At 29.2% G+C, this 26,483-nt stretch overlaps 1 protein-coding gene across 2 annotated transcripts in view; it reads left to right on the top strand.

The window, feature by feature from the left end:
• Positions 1-20,987: 20,987 nt before the first annotated feature.
• Positions 20,988-26,483, top strand: part of LOC107436783 (teneurin-m) — a 579,494-nt gene continuing 573,998 nt past the window's right edge. For both annotated transcript variants that reach the window (XM_043049130.3, XM_087159056.1), the window contains exon 1: positions 20,988-21,503. The gene's annotated coding sequence lies outside the window, so the exon portion shown is untranslated. The remainder of the gene's footprint in view (positions 21,504-26,483) is intronic.

Genomic DNA, 26,483 nt, shown 5'->3' with positions numbered 1-26,483 from the left:
GGGTATTCAACGCCTCGTATGGCCATCACATTCTCCAGATCTAAACCCCATTGAAAATGTTTGGGATGCTTTGGGGAGGCAACTTGCTGGTCGAAACTATCCTCTGACAAACAAGAACACCCTCATCCGTGCACTGACAGAGGAATGGGATAAATTGCCTCAACAGCTGCTGGATAATGTTGTGCTAAGTATGATACGACGTGTAGAATGTTGCATCACACTCCACGGTGGACATATCCCGTACTGACACCTTTCTTCAAGTTGCCTGCTAAAATTTAGATGCATTGTTCCATTTTCCGTACGCAGCATCAAATGAGCATTTCTTTTCTTTCAGATGTTTCATAGCTTTTATACTTTCCAGAACAATGAATATTCTTTATTCTCATGTCTGAACAGTGAGGCAACTATATTTTATCCTACTAGGCCTCATGTCTCGCTTAATGTTATGCTACATTGCAATTTGTGATCCGTCCTTAGCAATTGTCCAGCAGTGTACTATGTCTTTGTGCTAGAACATTGAGTTCATTGGCGAGCGAGCGCAGCGAGTCATTTTTCATGGCGTGAACCACATAGGATTGCGTAGCTAATCTCGGGGGTTGGCGAGCGTTAGCGAGCAGGGGGCGGAGCCTCCTAGTATATATATATATATATATATATATATATATATATATATATATATATATATATATATATATATATATATATATATATATATATATATATATATATATATATATATATATGTATATATATATATATATATAAACTAACTGTGTAAAATTTAAATTTAAGCGAAATTTTGTAAAGTGTAACTAATTCCGTATTCATTCTCTTTCGGTACCTTAATCAGAAGGATTTTAAAGCTGCTTATAGGAATTTATTTTAGATTAAGAATAATCCAATTAAACATCTGATGAGTATTTCTTGAGAAGTTTTAAATTTGGCACTGAACAGGTTGAACCTAAGTCTTCTATAGCAATAAAAAAAAACTTATTAGGTACAACACCAGAATTGAAGCCCATTGGTACCTTCTGACCTATGGTTACTACTTGACCCTAACATGAAGGTAACAGTTAACAGCAACAATTTTGCGAATTACCGTAATTTTCATAAACAAAAGTAAGAAAAATATTAGGAATTAGACGGCGCAGATGATGCTTGTTAGCAGCTTTTGAGCGATCTTATTTTTTAATTAAGTATCATTATTCATTTTAAAGAAACGAGCTGCACAGTTCTTCCGATTTATTATCATGAACTTAACAATATCCGGCTCTATATAGATTTTATATAGTGCAAAGTTGCATCGTCTTCTCCAAACATTGTCGATTTCCATCGCACCAGGAATGACTCACACAACTCTTCTCTCAAAAATAGCTATTTAATTTTCTACTTCCTTGTTCGGGTTCCAGGTGACCTCCAGGTGACATTGTGTCATGGAAACACTTGCGCTTATTTGTGCAAATTATGTTACCTCAAAACTTCTCATTTTCCTGTAACATTGCCTATTAAAGATAATTGTCACGTTGTTTCTGCTAGATGCAGTTGCTATTGAACAATTGACGTTCTCAACAATATTTGCGCACCAGAAATTTCGAGATTCATTATCCAGTTAGAATTCTGATTAATCCATATTAGTAGATTCTAATCCATATTAAATAAGTTTAGTGGTAAAAAATACGGTAATAAGCTCAAAAATAGAGTCATGATTTGTTATGGATCGCTTTCGCCAAAAATACAAGAATAAAATAAATGAATGAAAACTTTCCTTACATAAATAGAAAAAAAACATGATATGAATTACATAATTCAAATAAAAATATCAAACTTATCATCTAGTCGCATCGGAAATAATGAACAAACATTATATGTATAAAAATATATCTATGATTCATATAAAGCTCATATGTTTAATCTCGAGGGGAAAAGAAGTCTGGAATAGCGATTAGATATATAGCAATAATTCACTAGACTGGAGCAGCATAGTAAATAGACCCAAGTCTATCTACCCTTTAAACACTCAATTCTCTCCCATGGTAGGAAAATTAGAAAGTGTGGGGAGACAAGGCATTATATTAACTTTCAGACCACGACACGACCCGTAAATAATAGTCGTGAGCGCCCCTAAATTTTATTGATCTTGAAGGTCGATCATTATCTTTCTCCACCCCTGGACCATTTATCTAATCTTTCTACCCCCTATGCACCCCCGCATTCCAGCTTTTCATATGATACAGAAAAGGATGTTGAAAATAGAAAGACAGGACGGATGTTCAGAAATTGTGGAAAGTTCATAGGTCGGGCTGTTGTAGAAATTACCGTCTTTTACGGGATTGCTGGATTTGCTTCATAAAGGGGAACGATTGTATAAAGACGTGATGATCTTATTAAATGAAAAACGAGGCTTGCATTTATTATGCTGCAACAGAACTTATTCGCAAAAGGAAATAAATTTATTCTTCTGTTAATGACTTTACGAACGTGAGACAAAACGAGAAAAATTAGAAAATGTTATTATGTTTTCATTTTTAATATAATAAAACTAAAATTCAAGTTTTATTAGGAAAATTAATGTTTTTCAATGTTATGTGTTATCGTTGTTAGTAATAAATGTTATCCTTAATGTTGTCATAAATGTTATCAAATAAATATTAGCCTTGACGACTCCGGAAAGGAAATAAATTTCTTAAAATAGATAAGCCTTATACGAAGTGAAATAGTCAACTAATTAATCAACAAACTCTTGTAAATAGCAACTGAGCAATAAAGTTCTTCTAATATCACAAGAGAGTAGTAACAAAAAAGTAGTTAAAAATATTGAGAAAACGTGGGAAATAATATAATAAAGATTATTGAAAAGAGAAGAAGAAAAATTATTTCATCTTTAATAAATTTAAATTAAAATATTTTAGAACATAATTAGAAAAAAATTATTTAAAGAAATTAAAAAGCCGGAAAAAAATAATGAAATAATGAAAAAAATTATATCCTCAAAAAAGTGCTTTCTGAAAATGTATTAATATAGCCGAACCAAAATTTATTAATACAACAGTGTGATGAGCACTAAGAAAGTGGAAACCAAATTAGAAAACATTAAGTAAAAAATATATACGAAATAAAACATATTAATTAAGGAAACACAAAATAAAATTAAGAAAAATACAGAACATAGCACAAAACATAATCTGCAAAACGAGCAGCGAATTCAAATGAATTTACATGTTCCGAAATATTTTAAAAATGATTTAAAATATTTTTGCAATAAGTGTGTCAGATTACAAATTATGAAAACGGAAGCGTAAATGGAGGGGAATCTTTTGATGAGTTCTATATACTTGAAGCTTATGCGCAGTAAATAAAACTTATTATTTCGTTTTTCTCTCTTATCTTTTATTATTTTCGTAATATACACCGAAGAGCCATTACATTATGACCACCTTGCTAATAACATGTAATACCACCTTTAACCCTCAAAACTGCAAGCACACGCGGCGGCATTGATTCCACAAGGTGCTGGATTAAGGTCAGGTGAATTTGGAGGCCAAGGCATGACTTGAAAATCACTGGAATGTTCCTCGAACCAATCCATGACGATTCGACCCTTATGACATGGTGCATTATCCTGTTGGTAAACACCATCCCCCGCAGGAAAAACTGTTACCATGAATGGGTGAACCTGGTCTACAACTATGTTCAAGTAGCTTACAGACGTCAGAGATTGTTCTATGAGGATTATGGGTCCTAATGCGTCCCATGAAAACATTGTTCCTGGGCGAGAAACCATGAAAACCTGGGCGAGCCCGTTGTTATAAATGGAGGGTGGTCATAATGTAATATTCAAATTATATATATTATTTTCAAAAATAAGTATACAATTGTAGTACACTGTAAGAATTGTGGTGTAATATCTCTCCAAATTTGATGTTGAACAACACTGAAAGTTGTATGAAGGAACATTTGTTTTAAAGTTAACACCAAATCAAGCTTTCATTTACAATTTCAAGAATGCATGAAAGTTCTGAACACTAAAAATGCAAAAAGTTTGCATTAAGACCACCTCCTCTTTACAACATATGTTAAATATTTTCTTCATTCTATTATTCAGAAAACTCCAATGTTGACGGGTTTTGATTTCGTCTGTAATTGTTAGCAATCGATAACGAGTCTGCGAGTACTTCCGACTGTCTTATGCATACTTTCTATCCACTCTTGCTCTGTTTAACCTGTTCAAATTCTCTTTAATATTCTTTCAGATATGTTTGAATTACAAACTCATATTTTTTTTAAGAATTAGTGTATGCATGGGACCTAAATTGGTGATTCTTACTTTATATTATCCCGTCAAAATAACTTGACTGATTTTTATGTGTATCGTATCTTGTAATAATTATTAATTTTTAATAATACTAAATAATAAACATGGTGGTTGGTGCATACTTTGCATCAAGTATCTAAACGAACACAGCGCATCAGTAAGTGTCCTTGGGTTTTGAACGACCATTTTGGTATAAAGTAGTTCCCACCATTTTTAGAGCTTAGATTATGTTTTACAGTGAACAGTGCGAAAAATAAATAATGGACCACCCGAATGACTTTTGATCTAATGATCGGATCTTGAAGTTCTAGGATTCAATCTTAAAGTGATTGAGGGGATGACTTCAAATATGCTATTTAGTTAGTGCAGTTAATATTTAAAGTTACGAAATAGAACACAAAAGCATACCTTCTCTGAATAAACATATCTTTTTTTCGACTGATTCAGATTTCTGACCTCAATCTCAGGGGTAGAAAATAGAAAATTGATCAGGATAATGGTCCAAAGTTCAGACCCTTTAATTTAATTTTTTGCTTATTTCGTCACACCTCGGAAACTTTTTTAGCGAATTTAAAAATTTTTGCACATAATTATAAAATCTGTTTATTCAGATATAATTCCGAGCGAAATGTAACTTTTAATAAGTATTTCCTATTTTATTTAAAACTGATGAAAAAAATCTTGAATTGTAAGGTAAAAAGAAATTTTACATTAATTTAAAGAATGTAATTTTATATAGCAAAATACAGAATTTGAGAGAAATTGGTCAAATAGTTCCTGAGAAATTGAATTTTAAGGGAGCCGTAATTATTATAATTCAATTTCTCAGAAACTATTATTTCGATCTTGCATAAGCTTTGTATTTTCCCCAGTAAAATTACATGCTTTAAAATGATGTAAGAAATTATAGACTTTATAATTCAAAATTTTTCTACCATCATTAAATAAAATAACAAAAATTAATTGATTTTTAATAAAATCTTGTTATTGCAAGGAGTTGACTTTAGATGAACAAGTTTTACAATGGTGTGCATCAATATTTCAATTTGCTTACAAAGTTTTCGAGATATGGTAAAATACACAAAATATAAAACCAACATTAAGGAGTGGAACTTTGGACTGTTCTCTTGACCAAACTATGCAGACCATATTTCCCAAAATGCTGCTACCCCTATATTTTGGGGGTCAGAAAACCAAATCGGTTGGAAAAAAAATTTTGTTTATTCGGAGAAAGCACGTTTTTGCGTCTGATAACTTAAAATATCGTCTGCATTAACTAATCAGCATATTTTAGGTCACCCTCTTAAATCATTAAATTGAATAATAGAACGTAAAGATCTGATTATTAGATCAAAAGTCATTCAAAGTCACCCGTTTTTTTTTTAAATTTGCGCACTGCATGTGTAAAAGCAAGATTTTGTTAAAAAATAATGCAAACAAAAGTTATTACCGCTTTCACGTATACACTCTTAGAAATTTCTCGAAAAAAATGATTAAATAACAATTTATTGAATGGTTATTTTACCATATTTAATCAAGACAGTCAAATAACCATAAATAAAATATTAATCAAACTGTTTATTAAGTGCTTTCACCCAATACTGTTAAACAACCAGAATTTTATCACACCAGCTAGAACCACCTTATGAAGCTATTCAGTTCTTTGCATCTGCTTACATATCATAGCCGAGAGGTCTGATTTGTGAATCTCATGACCGGCAGAATTGGAGTTCGAGTCCTAGTGTTAACACTCCAATATTTCATCCATTCCTTTCAACACATGAAGAATTTCCAGAGTCCGGGTTCGGCACTCTCCAATGCCCAATACCTTACGAAAAACCGAGCTCCAATGTCTTGTTAAATAAAAATAAAACTTTACGTTTTTGAAAAATACTAGTTGAAAATGGTTAAAAACAGTATAGTTTTGTATTCCTGATTTCATAACCATTCCTTTTTTAAATGGTTTCAAAACCATAAAGGAAAAAAAAATTTCTTTACCGTAAACTTTATGGTTAATCGGAGAGACAGACATGCTGCCAGTTATTTTACCATAATTTTGGAATGAAAATTCGAACAGTGTATCGAAAGCATAAATGGAAAGTTAATTCCTAACCTATAATTTATTACAATGTTTTGTATAGAGGTATGAAATTAAAATACTATTATTTTTTAAGGACTGTAAAATTTGAAGAGTATGAGACTAAAAATTTCATAATCAATCTGTGCCCCCGAAATATCCTTTTTAGACTTAATAACGAAAAGTATAAAGCTTATCGTATATTTTTATCATTTGTCTAGACGCTTTTTTTTTGTTGCTTTCGGTGCAAATATTCTTCTTATAACAAAACAAAACAAAAAAAAAAACGCGAAATATGGAAAAAATGGGATTGTACTTTAAAATAGTTTTAATAACCATATTGTTTCCTAGACTAAATAAGCTTAGAAATGAATAGAAATAAGTTCTTACAACATATTAATTTATTTCAGACAAAATTCATAACTAAACTTTTTCATTCTTTCATATACAAATTTACATGTTTTATTAGAATTCGGTAGGTAGGATTATGCTCTATACATTTTAGTAGGGAATAAGTATTTTTAAAACTTTAAAAAAATATTCAAAATCAAGTACCAAGTATCAAGTTAAAGTATTTACTTATAACTTCTGTCTAAATGTTTCAGTTTAGAGATGAGCAGTGAATAAATAATGTATATAGGCATAGTGATCAGTCTTGTTTTTCTTCCATGTGTTTACTACAATAAATTATTATTATTTAATTAACTTTAATCATTTAACATTAACTTATTAAATTAATTTTAACTAATTATTAACATTATTACTTAATCAATTACTACAATTAATTATTTAATTAACTTTATACACAATTAATTAGTAGCTTTCAATTTTTAAATCTACTTCATAATATTGAAAAAGAAGTTTTTAAGCAGATTTCAAACTGTAGTTCCTTAAAAAGAGAAGAATTACTTAAAGCAGACATATAAAATACTCTGAATAATTGTTTAATTAAAATACTAAGTATCTTTTCGATAATTTTGATCATTATTTAAAGTACTTCTGAGTTCTATAAGATAGTGTTGTTAGAATGTGCTAAATAATGGTATTTTGAAAATGCTTGATTCAGTCATGTATTTTAAGGGTTTATGGAGCATTCATTGCAAAAGCTTGACTCACTCACAAATGTCTACGTATTAAAGTGACCATGCTTAACGCATCCAAAATTTTCTTAACGTTATAATTTTAATGCTGTAATTTTGCGTCACTTCCTCTTAAATACATAAAAGCAACAAGTAGACATATTTGTGAGCAATCTTATTTCCTATGAGTCTGCATGCTAACAGAAAAATGATCAGAAAAATTCCCTGATTTTTCAAAGAAACTAGGTAAAATAAAATTTGCTGAAATAAAAAAAAATAAAAAAAACTGATAAAATAAAAATCTGTTAAAATACAAACAGTACAAGAAAAACTATTTTTCACTAAATTTCACCAATTCTCTAAATTTGTTATGACTCATGTGAAACATTTCATTGAACTCTGTATTCTTAAATAGTAGAATATATTATTATTGTTGTCGTTTGCCATTAAGACAGAGGTGCCATCTATGGCCAAGAATTCGATCTCTGAAACACTCATACGTCACGCCGTTTATAAGGCGGATCCTTTCTTATATCCATTAATTCATCCACATATCGTAATTTTGAGCTAAACCAGAGAACAATCAATCTCCAATTCAGTACTCCCATAATTTGTTATGGGAACATGGAGGACTTTGTGACCCGACAGATTTAACGTGCCCCAGCCATCATTTACAGTACGCGGAGTCTTCTGCCGGCTGGATTCGAACTCCCGTTCTCATGAGCGATAGTCCAGTGCCCTGCCAACCAAGCTATCCCGGCCTCAGTATTTCACAAAATTGAACAACAAAAATAACATAAAATTACGCTTTTAATTATACATACAAACATTAACTATTATCTTAAAATAGTTTTTAAATACAGTCTCTTACATTTTCCTCAGTATAAAAACAGAATACAATGTATAAAAGAATATTCTTTGATCAAAAACTATTAAAACTCCGATTATTTTAAAATTCAGAACAATTTTTCTCACTATTTTTAAAATGATGTTAGATCCATTCCGGTATTTCTTTATTTATTCTCTCTAGACCACAAATATTTCTTTGTATTTTACTTAAAACTTGAAATAAAACAATGACAATAACAAGATACTGATCTTAATCTGATTGAGACAAAAAAATGTGTAATAATTATAATGACCATCTGCCACTGCCATTCTCTCTCTGAGCTTGAAATATTGAATATTAAAGTAAGTAGGTCACGCATTGACCTTAGCCATTTTCGACCCTCAAAAGTCCTTTTTAGCGAATATTTCGAATACCGATGTCAGATTTTCCTATAAGAAGTGATATTTCTCACTTAAGAGTTTTAGTCCTTGCTTCACCAATAATCAATCATTCTCTAGTGAAGATATCTAGGTATTGATAATCGACCTCTCGAATTCTTAAAAGCTTTTACGTTGAATATCCTTATATTTATATCTAATGGAATCTTTTTTTTCTTTTATAGGAACATAACTGAAAGCTTTCTTCTAGGCATATGATGCATATAAATGAAGGCTAAATTGCAGCTTAGGAACACCTATATTGTTTTAATTATAATAAATGCTTGATTAAAATAGCACCGATGTTAATTTTTGAATCATTTTCTATTATTTAGTTATGAGGTTTTATGAATCAGATATATTGTAAAGTGTATTAAACAAAGTGAATTTCTTAATAATTTTTAATCTAACGATCAGATTTTCAGTTACTAGCCTTGAATAATTGAAAGATCATTTTAATATTAGTATATTAAATTTTAATATCACTTTTTTCCGTTCATATTTTCAGTATCAAAGAACATTAATCCTTGGAAAAAATGCAGGCTTTTTCATTAAAAAACATGTTTTCGTTTGATTAAATAACTTAAAATATCTCTTGCACTATTCAATTAGCATATTTAAGGCTATGAACCATTTAAATTGAGTCCTAGAACAGAAAAATCTCATTATTGGATCAAAAACTACTATGGTGTTCATTTTTTTCTATACACTCTGTACATGGCAAATGAAATTTTCTGAAACCAATGCTTATAGAAAAATTTGAAACTGTTTTTTACAAAGCTTTTACTTACCATTTGAGTTAAATATAACAAAAATTTCGATAACTTGTATGCCTGATAAATTGAATTTGTTTAAAAAAAACGATTCTTAATAAATTTTAATTGAAGCAATTCGCAAATTTTTTAAGCATTTATTGTACATTGAAACTTAAAACTATAATCTGAAAAATAAAGAGTACACTGAATATAGTTTATAACGAATACGAAAAGGATTACTCACAAAGAATATGCAATTTATTAAATATATTTTCAGAAGATTAATAATTAAAATCTGAACTTTCAGGTTAATTAAAACCTTCAAAAAATATTCATATTTAAAGCTTTAAAAACACGTAAGGTATTATCTTAATAATTTCACTTGAAATTACCAAGAAAAATATGAAAAATTATATAAGAAAAAATTAATTGCGTAATTTTGCAATTTTAGTTTTATACAAGTATTTAAAAAAAACAGATTCGACATAATTTTTATGTTTTCGTTCTTCATTAGATAAAATATTTTTATTTAAAATTTGTTTATATATATTTACAAGTTTTAAGCAGTACAAATAAAAAGTAAATATTACTTAATTATATTTTATATTTTAAAATTTTTATTTTTATATCCTTTAAGAACACATATCTATTTAAGTAACCATATCGAGTTACTAATTCAAAGTTGCAACAGTTTTTTATTTCCGTAAATTTGATGAAAACAAATTAAAGTCTTTAAAAAAAAAGAAAATAATTAGCTATTTGTTCTTAAAAAACAATTTAACACTATTTAACATTAATATTAAACGTTAAATATATTATTATTTACCCTCCAAATGACAATTTCCTTTTTTTTAGAAATTTATTAATTATTTTCATTTAAATTTCCTCCACACTGTAATGTAGTACGGAGTAATTTCAGTTATTATTCCTCTTGATCATCACTATAGCTGAATGAAACAACCTTTTGAATGAAATAATTAGTTATATAGCTAAAAAAAAACACCCCCGCGGTTTCAGCTGGTCAAATTAACGTTTCATGTTGGTTTGCTGCACAAATACTATAAGACTTCTAAACTTGAAGTTATGAAGTTGTGCAGAAAAATGCACAAGAAGTGCAATGGTATTTTTTATTACCGTCGTTGAAGAGCTGACTCAATTTTCGGGTTCACGACTACTAATATTCAACTAAGTGACCTTGTAGTTTTGAATCTAATCCAAAAGACAAGAGAACTCCTGGATCAAGTATTGGGAGAAATTTGCCTTTGAGAAGGACTTTTTTTAAAGAAATAACCCGTATTTGTGCTACATGGAGAGGAACACCACGATAACTTCCGACAATTAACCTGACCGCAAGGGGACATGTCAGCACTTTGGTCAGTGCAAACCGGATGTGGAATTCAGTCAGCTATCGCAGGGATTCGAACCCGGTTCACCTAATTGGAGATCGAAAACTCTGGGGATAGAGCCATCACGGTTCAAGTGCAACGGTAAGCAAAAAATTAAAGATTGATTAGGTATTAGAAAAAATTATTAAGTGTTGAATGCAACGGGAAACATACTGTACGGGCTACTCCACAGATCGTCGTTATACAACTACAGAGATGAAACGTGACACGCTAAAAGAACTATATTTACCTATAAACTTAACACTACCTTTTTTGAAATTCCATTTTTTTCTGAAGTAATTGAAATTTTAAGTGCTTTTTTGTAAATGTCTTCTCTTTTTTTTTGGGGGGGGGGAGGGACTTTGCATTACATTTTGTCTTGCTGCTCAAAACAAATAGCACTTGAGTTGTTGTGAAGAAGAAGGAGCGAAAATTTAGAGAAAAAAAAACTTTATGGATAATTTGGATAAAAATAACTTAAGATTGTATCGTGAATTACACTGGAAGACAAATTTTTGCTGCAGTTACACGAATACTTGAATTCCTTTAACCTGGGTGTAAGGATTTCAAATCTAAAATTAGCTTGGCCCCTAAAATTACAGATTTTTTTTTAAAATGACATTTATAGTTTATTTTTTGTTGAAATGTACAAGTTTAATTACTTACGCCCGGTCGCTGAGCGGTAGCGCTTCGTGCTGTCGTGCCACAGGTCCCTGGTTCGATCCTCGGGCTGGGCAAGGTAGACTCAGCCTGTCATCCCTTCAGTGGGTCGATAAATGAGTACCAAGCATGCTTGGGAACTAAACACTGGGGATTCCGCGTTCGGCTGACCACCTAACCGGAACATCTGCTTCTGCACCCCAGAGCCCAAGGTCAAGAAAACTGAGATGGGCACAGTAGGCCTTGGCCCTCTATGGGCTGTCGCGCCGCTGAGTTTATATATAAAAATTAGTCGAGTTAATGTTGTGACGAATTTCTAAAGTAGTAAGGGCACATCATCAGGATAAAAATTGTATAGGAAAATTGCATAAAAATTGAACATCGTATTCTACAAGGGACACTAATATGACCTCATCAGAAGTATACAAAGAAACAGTTCATAATAGCGATGCGCTCCTAACGGCTAATGACGATATTTCTGGCCATGGATTTCTATTCAATTTAATCCTGATGATATTCCTTAACTCCCCTAGAATTTTGTTAAAACATTAACGTGGCTCTCTCTTATATCTAATGCTTTTAAACTATTACGTTTTAATTTGTTCACTAATTCTCATGTGCATTCACTCACTAGTTCATTCATTTTAAACTTGTACATTAAACTTGTGCAAAGAAATAGGCTGAAAATATCATTAAAAAAATTGCAGCTTGGAAAGACAAACCAGAAAATTTAACAGAAGAGTTCGAAACTGATGTGCTGAAAAAGACATTTCAAATTATTAATTATAAATTTGAAGTGAGCTTCTTTTTCTAACTTAATTTTTTTATCGAAAGTTTTTCAATTGTTTGCTTTTATATTATACATTGTCAATTTTTTTTCTATCGATCTCATCAGTTTATTAGTGAGTGTTTTCTTGATGTCAAAAGAAACAAAAAAAATGGAAAAAAATTAAAAAAAGATAGCCATCTGATGTTGTCAGTTGCTAATCATAACCTTTGCATCTAACTTTTTAAAATTATAAATTTCTCAAGTAATATAAAAACAGGTTACGATTGTAACTGCTATAGAATGTAAGATTATCGTTGTGTATTAGCTATAAAAAAATTACTTCTATAACATAAAAATACTATAATGCAAAAATAACGACTCGACTTGTCGAATTGAAACAATATTGAAACATAATTCTCACCATCAATTTCTTCATAATAAAACATTAGAGCCGCAGTTGCTCAAGGGCGCGCTTGTTAACGAGGTGATTCAGGTACAAATTCCAGCAATGACTAATCGATTCGAATTCTGCCGATTTAAAATATTCACACCTGGTAAGAGTGCATATATACATATATATATATATATATATATATATATATATATATATATATATATATATATATATATATATATATATATATATATATATATATATATATATATATATATATATATATATATATATAATTATTGGGTATTGTGTGAGTTTGCATTTAATTGTCTGTTGTTTCTTATAAAAAAATATTTTGCAAACTTTTAAGTCGATGATTTCGCAGGTATTTGCAACAACCAAATATCAAGCATTCTCAAGCAAATACCTGACAGTGTCTTACACTATAATGCACGCAATATTTTATAACACCGAAGAATACCTAATTATAAGTAAGTTCTTTCAAGATTAAATAAAATCTTATTTGGAAATTTCTGTATAAATTATTTTTTGGAAGGGTCCCAAAGCATTTTAATCTTTTTAGTTCCGCTTCATCAATTTCAACTTTCCATTATTTTTTAAATCCTTCCTTTTTTTTATACTTTTATATTTTTAATGTTTTTGCTAAAACACTTCAATAGTAATTTTCTGTCCAGCAATGCTGAAAGATCTCATTGCTTTTGGATGAATTCCAAGTTGCTGAGTAGACTAAATGTTTAAGAATTTTAATTGTTTCACAAAACTTAATATTTTATTGTTTTGAACTGTATCAAATCCATTCTTTCGTCCTTCATAATAGAAAGTAGCAAAATATATGTAAAAAAATTCAGAACTTCTTAACGAAATGAGTGCATAAGATATTTTTGTATGTACCTTTGTAATTTCAATACATTGTACATTCTTCATTATAGTAAATAGTTTTGTTCTTTATAGTAAATAGTTTTGTAGTAAACAGTTTTGTTGGATTTCTGCATTTTTTACTGAAAATTTAATATCTTTTGTTATAAAAATATGGTCGAAAAAATTATAAGACGTGTATTATAAAATTGAATAAACTTAAAGCCACAACTGGAATTCGAGCCGGTAACTCTCTTTTCAGAAGCAAGTATTCGATTCCCTCAAACCATCTCGCCCCGCATTTGAAATGATTTCAAAATAAATGAAGGAATATAAATGCACTTATTAAAGCATCATATCATGTAAAACATTTATATTTTGCTCAATACAATGGAGAGTACATTGTGCACAATACCCACCTTAAAAGTTTCTGAAATTTTTAGTGTATGGAAAGGGTAACCATCATCGAGTTTGTAAACCCTTTAAAATGTGCCCCCTATGGAGTTTATTTTAGATTAACAAGAAATTCACCGCCATTTAGGTGCAAGTGACTTTTCTTTCTTTCTTTTTTTTCTTTTTTTTTTCTTGATTTTTTTCTTCTACTTGTATTAGACTTTTTGCTTCTTATGCGAGTAGGCATAGCCAAGGAGACATGGATTTTAGTACCTTTCATTTTCGATATCCTTAGTATTAAATTTCTCATCTCAAATACCATTAAATGCATATTAGCATATAAAATGCATAATAATATTAAAATAAAAAAAGAACTATTTAGCTGCAATAATACAAAAACTATTATAAAAAACGCGTAGAATTTTATTTTCAGTATCAGTGCATTATTTAATTTCAAACATCGTGTAAACACATTTTACTATTTTTTCTTATAATTGCAGCACATTAATTCGTATGACATTTTTTTAAATTCCACGTTTAGCGGGTAGAGGAGACCTAAGAATGGAACGCTAATTAACAACATTTAATCCGTTGTACACTATACAGTGCGCAAAAAATAATGAATGAATCACCCTGAATAAATTTTGATCTAATGATCGGATTTTTCATCTTCTAGGACTCAATCTTAAATGCTCTTTTGGGTGACCTCAAAAATGCTAATTAATAAGTGCATAGATTCTAAGTTACGAAATCAGACACAAAAACCTACTTTCTCTGAATAAACATACCTTTTTATAACGGATTCAGATTTCTGACCCCCTAAATATAGAGGGTAGCCGCAATCTAGAAAATACAAATAGTTTGGTCAGGAGAGTGCTCCAAAGTTTGGACCCCTCATTGTTAATTTCACTTATTGCGTATTTCGTTAAATGCAAAATACTATATCAGCTAAATTCGCGTATAAGAAAAGAAGCATAGCATAAAATACGCATTCCTAAAAATAAACATAAGTCAAAATGAGTGTTCTACATGGAGAACAATTAATGATGGACTTGAAAATTTTCAATTTAACAAACACCAAACTCGAATTTTAAATATTTAAATCAATAATTAGTTTTGAGACAGTTAAGCAAAATTCGTGTTTTTAACACTTTGTCATAATGCACTTTGTCTTAGTCATAACCTATGTCGCAATTTCTTGCATAAAATGGTTTTTATAGCTCAGTGTGGTTAGAGCTGAAGAATTAAACGCAATATGTTTCGTGGAATTTAGTCTCTGCCTTTTGACTACTGATTTGTTACTTTCTTTCTATGAAAACAATAATCAAATTGTTTTGGAATTCCAAAATCAACTGTTGGTTACATTGCGAGGAAATAAAAGGATTGGAAAAGTTTGCACGATCTTTTAACATAGGGACAATAAGAAAAACGACTCAGCTCCAGAACACTTTAATCCAAAGAAAATTAGTTGCTGACCCAAACAAGAGCTCTAATCAAAAATGCAAGGAGATAGTCGGCAAAAATGAACTCACAGTGAGTAAACACACCATAAGACGTCGGCTGAATGCAGCTGGATTGTGCGAACGGGTTACTTTAAAAAAAACTATCATCCGGACAAAGAATAAGATGATCCGATTGAGATTTGTGAAGGAGTGCGAAGTATAGACTGCTAAAGATTGAAAGAAGGTCTTTTGGAGTGATGAATTCAAGTTAAATTTTTTGTAAGTGTTTGCTGACGTTTTATTTGTCTCCCAAAAATCACCAAAATGGATTCATATAATAATTGTCAGCAGCAAAGAACAGAAACCGATCAGTAATGATCTGGTAAGCTTTTTATGATGATGCCATCGCCCCCCCCCCTCATGCTCAGCGATGAGACTATGGATAAAGATTTTTGAAAACATCTGAAAACATCAATAACCTCTTTTAAAGTTCACATGCTACTTTATGCTCGTGAAAAAAGACTCGTGACTGGATGTTTCAGCAGGATAATGACCATAAGCACACCTCCAAAGCTCTGACAAGTTAGTTTACAGCTAAGAAAAGTAAAACTTTAAACTGCCCCAGGAAATCACCTGACCTGATTCCAAATAGAGCATCCTTGAGAATTCATTGGAAAAGTCGAGGTGCAGAAATTTTTTCCTAAGGTAGAATTCCTCCGGGATCTGTAGTCAAAATGAACAAAAATCTTTAGGTCCACAATAGAGCATGGCCTCGTTAATTCCATGCCCAGACTGTGTGCCGCAGTCATTAAAGCAAAAAGTATATGCGGTAAGGTACTAAAATTTTGCTATTATTTTCTAACCTTAAGATGATTATATTTCATTAAAAGTTTAGAAAAATTTAATTGTCTCGATACATTTGATCTCAATTTTTTTCAAATTCTTGATTGATGTTTGTTAAAACAAAAAATTTTAAGTATATTGATAGTTGCTCCCCATGTAGGAAGACTAAAGCTACAAATTATTAATTGGCATTTAAGAAATTTTGCTGGCTGAAAAAGTTAGAACAGATAAGCGTATCGTCTCATAGCTTTTGCTCTCTACTGTAAATCAAGTTATAGCCATTTTTAAGTACAATTTAAGCTGATACATCATGTTTAACGCTCATTTAGAGCAATACTTCTTACCTATATTTATACCTATAGCTTATAACAAATTTAGAGCTATACCTATAATTCTGCTACTTACCATAAATAATTAAAAAGTATTGTGACTTTTCCATTAGAAGTTTTAAATTATTAACTAGTTACTTGCTTGGTATTAAAATCACATTCTCAGCAAAGTAAAAATAATTTATTTACGAAGTTAAGACATGATAATTTGTTTGTAACAGTATATTAAAAAACGCGAGTCAAAATTAGCATATTATTCTATCTTTTTTAATGAGCTACCTAATCCTCAGTGTTTTTCTTTTTTTTTAAAAATTCTTTTTGCTATGGGAGAATTTCAATAAAAAGTCTATTGTGTTTTAAAATTAATGTCAGTTTTTGTGATGTTTACATAAGTATAATAAGAATTTTAATATCCTTAAGTTATATAAATTAATAAGTATTTAAATATCCTTTTGTTGATAACATCGAAACTCATAATTAAGTAGAAAATAATCAAAAATTGTAACTGATAAGCATTATTTTTCACATAAACACGTGAAAAAACTTATATAAATAAAAATCGTGCTTAGATTGATAATTTTTTCGAATTAAAATGGGGGGAAAAAACCTGCGTATAATATTATTTTGAACAGAATTAAATTAAATTTTAATTTGAATTACAATGTGTAGTGAATATTAAATAGCCTTCATTATAGTGTAGAAATTTGAGTGAAACTTTATTTAAATATATTTGTGAGTCATTTTTTCGCTATGTTTTATCGTTAATGTATATATGACTGTTTATTCCCCATTTTGAAAAGTTTTACCTCAATTTGACAATACAAATTACTTCGAAAAGAAGTATAACATCTTAATTTGTTAAATACTTTATGGAAAAGAGATTTCATATCTTGTTAAAGAGTTCTTAAAAAATAATAATAAAGTTTCAGTGCAACATTCTTTATGAAACTCTTTAATGTGATATTACTATATTACTTGCGTATACAAATATTAAATATAGATATTACGAGATATTGTTTAGTATAATATACATATTTATGCACTGTAAAAAATTCTCGATCAAATTACGGAACTTTGCTAAAATTTCCTTTTAATCGTAAAATCAATTTTTACCGGCTGATATCTGATATACTATTAATATTGCAGTAATAATTACCGTAAAATCACTGAAGTACTGAAATTAAACAAACATTACTGTAAAAATCATGGTATAACATTTACGGTAGAATGGATTTTTTTGGATGATGCACGCAAAGTCCGTATATAGATATGGATTTCTTTCTGTGTGATATATATTTAAGTATAAGAATCAAATATGACTTGTATTCTGAAACTTCTTTCTTTGTAATATAAATAGTTGATCAAATTTTTTTATCACTATTTATTTCATGCGTCTTGAATATTATAAATTAAACTAAACTAAACTAAACTCAGCGGCGCTACAGCCCATAGAGTGCCAAGGCCTACTTGCCCATCTCAGTTTTCGTGACCTTGGGCTCTGGGGTGCAGGAGCAGATGCTCCGGGCAAGTGGTCAGCCGAACGCGGAACCCCCAGTGTTTAGTTCCCAAGCATGCTTGAATATTATAAATAGATTAAATTAATTTGTATATCTTAGAAAGGGAGTGAATGCAGGTCTTGTTGGAATTTTTTTCAGCGTGTGCAATTTTAATAAGGTCTCCGTAAATTTTTTTGGAGAAAATATTCTAGTAGTTTTAAACGTAAATCGATTATCAAAGCCATCTTATTCTAAATACATAAATGCTTGTGATAAATGCTTGAGGTTCAAATTAAAATACAAAGCTTACACAAATAAAACTTAAAACATCAATGTGCTCACAACTGAAATTCAGGATTTAACATCAGGCTTTTCATTTGATGCATATAGGAACTTAGCAGAACTTTGTGATTTGTCAACGCCACATATTGACCAGGTCAGGAACTAAATCCTAAGTTACTTTTAAAAGTTGCTTTAAATCTTCGAACTGCGTAGTTTTTAAAAATCTGATTTTGTAATTTATATATAGCTCAGAATTCCTAACTTGTATATGCGTAATACTGAAGTTTTTTATCAAAAATTAAAAATATTGAAAGTAAGTATTAATTTCTTAGAGTAAGTGGATTTAAAGTGTTTCATTGGGATTTATTGCATGAATCATGAATTTTATTTCACCTTACTTTAATTTAAGTAATTTATATATGCAGTTTTCAAAGGAAATTTTGAAGTTTGTTGAACTTTTGTGTGATGTAAATAGATAAATGAAACTTTTTTAGTGTTCTATTGTCTTTTTACAATACAAAGTAGTAAATACTCAAACGGAAATTTAATGTTATTAATATTGAAAGTAACTGTTGTAAGTATGTAATTCTATATGATTTGTGGGAATAATTAATGCCTTTTTATATTATAGATATACACAATTTAATTTAGCAATATTCAAGTGAAATTCTAAGTTTAGTAACATTAAAAGTGAGTTTAATTTAAATCGTGGAATGAAAATTATACAGAGTAATATTATATAGTGTGAATGAATATTTCTTTATAGTACTAAATTGTACATTTAGTACTAAATAGTACATTACTTGAATCAATGAGTTCAAAAACTGGCCATCTCAAACAAAAGTAATTTTATAAGAGAGACAAAAAAAAACTTAACGGTCAACTTACAGCTTGATATATGGAATTTTTTTTAAATTTTTATATTCAAATATGGTTGTTCACAAAATATTCTATTGCAATTGTGCAAATAATATCATGTAGTTTAATTTAAAAAATAATAACTTGGAGATGATTGGTTTTCAGACAAAACATTTTACATTGTATATTATATAAACACTATATATTATATAAACATTACATTATACGTATATGATACATTATTTTTAACAAATTAGAATATTAGTAATTGGTCATATGGAATTGAAATACCAACTTTATTTAAGTCTTAGACTATTCATTGTTGGATATTTGTAAAGATTCTGAAGTCTTTTGAATTATGACTATCTCTACTGGACCACGTATAAATTTCTTCATAGAAACACAAAACGTTTGGTTGATATTGTAAGATGTTTCTGTTGTCAGCTATTTTGTTGTGATGGTAACTTTTAAAAAATATGCTTCCGTAACTGATTATGGTGCCACTTTTAGGGTGCTTTTTTCGTGCAGAGTAAATATTAATTTACGCTAACCACCAACTTCTGAAGCTGATATTTCTTCTTTCTTGCTTTTTCAAAGGAACATTTGGGTAACACATTTTTCTTACAATGCTCCGGCTACCAGTTTTTGAAATCAAGTCATATTTGTGGTCATCTCATTTACAGTTCACAGTTAATTTTATCCCTCTTTATTTTCTTGCATATACCATCTAAAGATTTACCATCTGAATCATTGTGTGGGGAAAGGCATCAATTAAATAATAAACCTCAACTAAATAATTAATAGTTGGATTGTGCGAACAATTTCATAAGCAACTACGGCCGCCACCAGCTGTAATGTGTTTACAAGTTTATTCCGAGAACAGGTCATCGTGAGGATAGGACATGTACTCAAACTAAATAGAGATTTCACTGCATAAAATGGACTATACCAGGTAGGAGGGCACGGATTTTTTATATTCTATCTAAGTATCTACGTAAGTTGAATTTAAAAATGCAAGAATCTCAATTTTTAAAAAGAAAAGTGGAGATTACTAGTTTTCGGATCATCAATTCAATTTATTTGCGTAGTACTCAAGTAGAAATTTAAAGCTAATAATATTGAAAGTTAGTATTAAATTTGTTAGTGCAGTTCTTTCTAGAGTGAACTGAAATGCAATCAGCAAGATTTATAGTCTTAATCACTTTTTTTTTCTAAGGAGATGTGTGGAATTTATACACATTCTCTACAATATAATCATCACGAATATCTAAAACATACTATTTCAATAATGTACTAGATCTAGAAATATGAAGTTCTATAAACAATATTCTCTATTTCATACGTAAAAAAAAAAAAGGATGGGGAACAGAAAAAACTAAAGAAGTCTTGATCTGTAGAACTGTAACACTAAAAGGGTACTAAGAGTATTATAAAAAAAATGAGAAAACTCTGCTTTAATCCTTGCAAGCATTTTGCAAAGAAAAATCTTTTTTTTAAAAAAAAAAGAAAAAAGAATAAAGAAAAAAAAGTTTTTGAAACTAATTAAATGAGAAACGAGTCTTAAAAATGCTCCTCTCGAGCCCAATTAAGAATTGACACGCTTATTAAACAGAACGGACTTAGAAGAAGGAGCATTTCGATTAGAAATGATACACGAAAAGAATTCTTTTTCTTTCGGTCCGGATTCTTCTTTTTATTCTTTTTCTTGAAAGCTCCTCTAAATATCCGTCCCCTCCCTTAGCACATCGAAATCGTCGCGTCCTGCTTCCGCGCAAAGCGCAACTCAACCCGACTCCTCACACACTGAGGAGAAAGATCGTCTGCAACTACTCAGTTTGTTTCAATCGTCTGCCAAATACCGTTGTGTATGTCGTCTGCTAGGTTAGAGCACTTAAATGTGACTTACAATTTCAAAACAAACTTTCCATGCTTTAGTATCATAACAGAACATATAAAACTATTACTATCGAAAGTTTAACAGATGACGATACACAGTTAGAGATATATGTGATCGGGCATCGATAGAAAACGATTAATCGATTTTCACGTCACCTTCATTTGCATCGCATGAATGAACGGCGATCGCTTGTGTGTGACAAGGATTTAGTGCTCAGTTAGGAGTGACGGTTACAGTGAAGCATTGGCGGTTTCGTCTGAATGACTCAATAAGAAGTGATTTACTTTATAGCTTTAGCGAACTTTTAATGACTTCAAACTAATCGTTGACTAGTTGCGTGGTGGGAAATTCAGAAATTATAGGAAAAGAGAAAAAAAAGGAAGAAATTAAGTAAGTTCGAAATAAAATTATAAATATAGTTTTACAGAACACGTGTTTTTTTTTTTTTTCTTTTTTCTAACGCATTTGATTTTTATACTCAAATAAAATGGCAACATTACGCTATGGCTTATGCATTCGAATTAATTTGTATATATAATTAAATTGTAACATAAACAATGAATTAAAACACAGCAAATTGATGCAGAGATTCAGGATACACATTTTAAAGATAGTTTATTCACTCTGGGGAAAACACCGCATAATTTAATTGTAATAAATTCACCTTTCAATAAATATAGAGGATAGCGAGTCAGCTAGCATTTAAATTCCTATGTGACGTCAGTTTCACATTATAATAATCCGTGCAAATGAAATACACGTGAAATTTTATTATCCATGCAATATAGACACTTCCTTTGTAGCATTAAAAAATTGAATACTTAAAAATGTGCTAACATTAATAGCGTTAAAAAAAGTTAAAAGCTTTGAATTCTACATTGAAAATTTTAATGACTACATAAATAATTGAATTGCTTATGAAGTAAGAGTTTAAAAATCTTCCAGAACAATAAATTTTAATATTTGAAATTAATTTTTTTTTTCCGATTTAATCATTAAACACTATAAAACGGAGGAATATATTTCAAACAAATTAGACATTTTCTAACGATATAAATATCTTATAATAACAACTAATGTATAAAAATTGTTATTGTTATTATTTATTTCATATAGATAAAAAGTGACAATTTTTAGATGAAGCTGTGGTTATTGTTTTACTAAAAAAACATTTCTGCTACATAAGTAATTTTATTTCCTTATTTGTAAAAACTATATTTTTTGCAATTTTAATAGTGAAATCCACACTTTAAAAGAAAAGAAATTGTATGTATTAATAGGATTATTTTCTCAGTAATTTAATTGGGGAGAACCTTGGAGAAATAATCTCATTAAATATTATTAAAAAAAAATTTATTGGAACATTTTAATTTTCGAAATTTTATACTTTTTCCAAAAGTAATGATTTTTATTACCCTTACTTTGCAAATTTAGAAATAAAAATATTTTTTAAGACATTCAGTGCCTCTTAAAAATTCAGCTTATTATATGCAATTAGAATATTTTATCTCTATTCCTCATCTTTTAATCATTAGGTGGCGCTACTTATACAATAATATCGTTTGCCCGCAGCTGGAATATAATGTGTTTTAGTATCTGTTCTAATTCATATTTATGTTTTTTAAAGTTTCGTAAATTAAATTCAAAATACGTAAAACTCAAATGAAATGCTCATAAATTTTTAAATGTCAATATATTATTCAATATGAATTTATTGTTTTGAAAATATTACAAATTATCTATACTCTGTGTTATTTTAATTTCATTTATCGTATGTAATATGTTATTTGTGTCAATTGGTTACTTACTCTAAGTTTAAATGCAGAGCTGGCTCTGAAAATGTGTTAGTTATATCTTTATTTTCTCTGCATCATTTTTAATAGTTTATAATATTTAAAATATTTCCTACATATTAAATTGCAGAATATTTTGAGAACTTATTATCTAGAGTCATGCTAAGGAATATACTTTTTTTTCTGGTATGAAATATTTCATGAATATGATAAAACACATTTTGAAAAGGAAATCTTCTTGTAACTTATTAACTATAGCGTAAACTTAGGAATCAGTAGTGCTTTTTGAAAACACTAATTTCAATTTTTATAAAAATTAATAACAAAATGGTATGATGCAAGATTTGAAAATAAACAGGAATATTGTACATGAAGTTAAACTATATGGATTTCCCTATTTCGAGTTTTTATTTCAGCTTTCTGGTTAACAATTAATTATCATTAACAAGCAACTTAACATTTAATCTATCTTTATTTTATTCCGACAGGAGAAAAACTTAATGCACATTAGTATTTTTTAAATTGTAAATTAATAAATATTTGTTTTGATCTATGAAAGTATTATCTTTTGCTTAGTATATGGAGCGAAATAAATAGCAGTTAGAGTTGCATATGAGCATCATAGTATATTTCATGAATATGAGAAAAAATATTGTTAATATTACATTCTCTTAACTTAATAAAACTTTCGTAAACTTGGGAATTAGAAAAGTTTTTAGAATATATAAATTTAAATTTATTTAAAAAATTTATAAATTATTGTGACATAATATTTTTAAGATGATCAAGAATATTGTAAATGTAGTTAAAGTATATGGCTTACGTTATATTAATTTTTTTCTTTTACCCGATTAACAATTAACTATCTTTAACTGCCAGCTTAGCAAGTCTTCTATCATCATTATACTAGCAAGAGAAACATTTGCAGAAAATAATAATTTTTTAAATTGAAAATTATTAAAAAGTTTTTTTGATGTTCGGAAATATTACCTTTTGTTAAGGAAATAGAGTAATATAAATAATAGTTTTTATAAGGAGCATTATAGCATTTTTAAAATATGTAAGACAAATTCATTATAGTTATTACACTGATTTGCATAAAACTTGCATTACTGAGACTTATGATTTTCTTTTAAATATGCCTATCTTTAATTCATTTTTTATCAATTTTTTTAATAATTTTATGCATTAATATCCTCCATGAAACTACTATTGCGGAAGCCGAATATTTTTTTATCTGCATTAGATTTTCACTTAAACGTCTCTATATCATTTTAAATCAAAGAAATTTTTATATTTTTGTTTGGCCACACATATGTGTACGTCAAACAACCCTTAAAATATTTGCTTTTAATATATTAAATTAAAAAAATTAATTACTGTAAATATTGAAAAACGTATATATTATCTTACGAGCATAAAATTTTTATTAATCTAAATGAAAATCTTCATTGGTTCATAAAAAATTAAATAAAAGAAATGATGAATGAAACTTTTAATAATAATTATAACTTATAAGCAAATCGTTTTCAGAAATTAAATAATGCGTTAGTGTATTTTTATAAACTTAATTTCAAAATCTGGAAATGTTGAATTCATCAATAAAATGTCAAAAAATTTTCCGAATTGTAATTTGCGCAGAATTTTTTCTCATTCACTGGTCAGGAAATATACAAACATTCTAATGTGGGTCAGGAACACTGTAGCAACATACATACCTACTTGTATGGCTGTGGCTTTGTCAATATTTTTTTCCTTTTAATTTTTTAATCACTATCACCGTCTTTAATATATTTTTTGATAAAATTCGCACAAGAAAAATATCCCACTTTGGGAAATCCAAAATAATGTTCAACGGTGATTAGAAATGATTTAAAAAATTTATGAAACACTATTAAAAAATGTAAATTTAAAAAGAAGAACTTAGCTTGAGAGCTGTTGAAAACTGAAAGGAGTTTAAAATTGATTATTAGGAACATCTGTGAGTTTAAGATTCATTAGGCTATCAAACTGGTTTCGTCGTTTTCAATCCTACCTTTCTCAGTATTTGTAAAGTACCTTCCTACCTTTTTCAGTATTCGTCGTTTTCAATCCTACCTTTTTCAGTAGTGGTATTTGTAAAAAATAGATTTTTTTTCACTTAATGATTAATTTGAGACCTTCTTTACATATTCTTCAATTCAAGATCGACAAGGTTTTTAAAATTATTTGTCATGGGTGATGATCTTGGTACACCCTAAATATGAAATTTAAGACTTATTTTTTTATATTGTCCGTAAATATTCCAAATACCACTTTACTTTTTGCAGAGCTTGAGCATTCATTGGAACCTGTAAAGGTAACCCTATAACGGTGGTCCCTATAACAGCTTGATCAACTTTCAAATTTATCTTGTACAACACATAAACTTTAATGGTAACCAAACCGAATGCACAGTACAACTGTATTTAAATGTTTTAATCCTTTAACCCCTCTTCCAATCATACCAACTAAATTAGTTTTAAATTATATATGAGTCAAACTTTTTCACCTTCTAGCGATTATACGAAACTTTGTCCGTACAGAATTACTCTGATTTTAATTTTAACGATTTTTAAGAGATGTTCGCGATATTGTTGAAGTCCTTTATGTATTGTTGTTTAGTAACAATCTGAAATATGTCCTGTTACCATTAAATCCAGCAAATCTCCGTAAGTATGAATTCAGGACATTCAGCAAAGTTGGCAGAAAAAGGATTAACATTATTTTCATATCTAAGATAAAATAGAAGACTTAGCCTAATAAGCCAATACTCCATTACGTGCTGTCTTCCTCACCCAACTCTATCCCTCTCTCTCTCACTTTGCGTATATATATGTAAGCATACTATCACCATTAATTGGTATGACACTTTGCAGCATTACATAGTTTATGTTTAAAATTTCTTCAGCCATTTTGGAAAAGATCAAAAATAAATCTAAATAAATACTTAATGTACAACTAACAATATATATATATATATGTATATATATATATATATATATATATATATATATATATATATATATATATATATATATATATATATATATATATATATATATATATATATATATATATATATATATATATATATATATATATATATATATTGTTAGTCCTTTGTTCTAACAAGAAACGTAATGCTTATTTTACATTAATTATGCATATGGCAATAAACCAAACTATCACAAAATAACGAATCAAGTGCCATGTTTGAAATGCCGTGAACACCGTTGCGTAACGCCTCCTTGCGACATGTAATCTCTTGAAACGCGAGAGCTGTCCTTCTATTACACCCCGATCTGACGTTGATATTATGGCAAATTAGGGTTTTCGCCAAACCAATCTCGCCATCAACAGTACAAACCAAAGTCATCCTTCACAAATAGAATGAAGTGGTGTAGTCTTCCATCACTTTGAGCCACGCCTACGCCAAGCTACGTGAAGCAAATCACTGAGACAATGGTTTTCATTACTGAGAATCTGTTATAGTTATTTCAATGTTAAATATTCAGTTTATGACAATCTTTGGCATATTTTATCTGATGTGTAAGTG

Source organism: Parasteatoda tepidariorum, chromosome 1, assembly GCF_982258835.1.
Source record: "Parasteatoda tepidariorum strain Cologne lab strain chromosome 1, Ptep-v5.0, whole genome shotgun sequence".
Classification (NCBI taxonomy): domain Eukaryota; kingdom Metazoa; phylum Arthropoda; class Arachnida; order Araneae; family Theridiidae; genus Parasteatoda; species Parasteatoda tepidariorum.
Note: the sequence above shows the minus strand (reverse complement) of the source record. Positions and strands in the feature narration are given on the sequence as shown.